The following is a 2,027-nucleotide window of genomic DNA, read 5'->3' on the forward strand; positions in this document are numbered from 1 at the left end:
TACTGTCTAGGACCGAAAACAAAAGGAGAAGCTGTTTTACTCTCAAACCTAGAGAGAGTCTTACCTTGGTAATTACGTGGCATATTTCGCCACTCTTCTCTTCTTCACAAATCCTCCTAACCAGCACTCACAGGTGGAATGCAGAAAGATATTTTATTTTATCTTAGCAAAAGAAGAAATATCAGACAGCAGAGGAGAACTAGAGAGAAGAGTATCCTAAAAAGTTCTTTTGTCTCTCATCCACCTCCCCTACACACCACCAAATAATGCCTAACAGAACATGAACACGCTCTTTGGAGGGGCTGTTCCTCAATATTGTAAAGGAACCAATGTGTTTATTTGGGATTAGTGGGGGAGGACCAACCATTCACATTATATCAGGCTTAATTTATGAGCCATAAACTATACAAATGAGGTTAAGTTTTCATTCAACAAAAGTTACTTAACATGTCTGCCGGGCTCTGTGTTTTAGGGGTTTGAGAACACAGTGCTGAGCAAGTCTTGGCCCTCCCTTAGGAGTTTGCCATCCGGTGGAGGAGACAGCCATGTAGACAGACACTGAGCTTCTCCCATGATTGGAGTAGCAGAGAATTTTACTGGGGCACATGGGAGACACACCCCAGCCAGGCTAGGAAGACTGAGTAACTAGAAAAAGGAGTTGTGGGGGGCAGCAATAAGCTAAGGCATATGAAACCTGACAGAAGACAGAGGGGATAATCAATCACAGAAACTAGAAGTAGTTCAGTCAAATGTGACAGAACTTAGAATTCCAAGGATGAGCTTATTTTTTAAAAATGAGACTGAGGAAAGAAACAGAGTGAAGCCTAAACTTTATCTTGGGCATTGGGAGACCAGCAAAGTTTTTCAGAAGAGAAATGATATGATCAAGGTTTATGTTTCAAAAGATAACTGGTTTGGAGGATGGACAGAGACTGGAACAGCAGGAGCCAGCCAGGCAGGCGAGAACTGACAGTATCCACAACGCCCGACTGAGCACTTTCAGGCACTGGGTTCAACAAGGATCGAGGGTGTATATGATTGACGGGGACTACTTTCAGAAAGTCTATATTTGGGGGGAATTATATAAAAATATTAAATAAATGATTACACAACTAAGTAATTACAATTATAAGGAAGGAGAGGTACAGCATTCCAAGAAAAACATATAACTAGGGGGACCCAGCCTGGTATGGGTCTTTCTTTTAATAAGAAAAGGCTTCCGCACCGCGCGCTGCGGTCGTGCTCTGAAGATGGGCTCCGTGGCCTACCGCCACCTTCCTCGCCACCTGTGATCGCGTGCCGAGGCCCGCGAAGGGTCGCCACAGAGGTTTCCACCAGCCCACAAGCAAGAGCATGGCAGCCATCCCCTCCGGCGGCTCACTGATGCCCACGCACGACTCTACCGGCACCGCCTGGGTTCCCCCTTCAGTAGCAGCCCCTGTGGAAGTGCAGGGTTCCCTGGGGAAGCCATCTCCCACTACCCCGGTCCCCCTAAGGCTGTCGGGTCACTGGTGGGCGAGCTGCCTTTGGGGGAAGTCCATTCTCTTGTTGATGGCCACAGTGTTGGAGTCTCCAGAGCACTCGCAATCTCCCCCAGGCCTCCAGTAGCATGATCACCTGTGACCTGGCTTGGGAAGCCACAAAGCAGCGGCCTGGTGGCTCTCCAGCAAAACCAGACCAGCCCACATCCTGAGTGGCTGCTGCCAGCCGCCAGACTTCCAGAGGCACTAGACTCTTTTGAACCTTTTTCCTCCCCATCTCACTCCACAGACTAGGTAGAAGCAGTTGGATTCTTTAATATCAAAACAGCCAAACACCAAAAAGGAGCCTGAGAGTCTTGCTTTTTACTGTCCTAGCCACATGAGAGCCTTCCTGACACCTGTAACTGTGTGCCTTGCACCAAGCAGAAAATAAATGATGAGCAGCCGGGAAAAAAAAGGAAGGAAGGAAGGAAGGAAGGAAGGAAGGAAGGAAGGAAGGAAGGAAGGAAGGAAGGAAGGAAGGAAGGAAGGGACAGACAGACAAAT

At 47.9% G+C, this 2,027-nt stretch overlaps 1 pseudogene; it reads left to right on the top strand.

The window, feature by feature from the left end:
• The first annotated feature begins 1,353 nt into the window (after positions 1–1,353).
• On the top strand, positions 1,354–1,693 carry LOC112469245 (annotated as a pseudogene).
• The last annotated feature ends 334 nt before the right edge of the window (positions 1,694–2,027 follow it).

Source organism: Pteropus alecto, unplaced genomic scaffold (assembly GCF_000325575.1).
Source record: "Pteropus alecto unplaced genomic scaffold, ASM32557v1 scaffold146, whole genome shotgun sequence".
Classification (NCBI taxonomy): domain Eukaryota; kingdom Metazoa; phylum Chordata; class Mammalia; order Chiroptera; family Pteropodidae; genus Pteropus; species Pteropus alecto.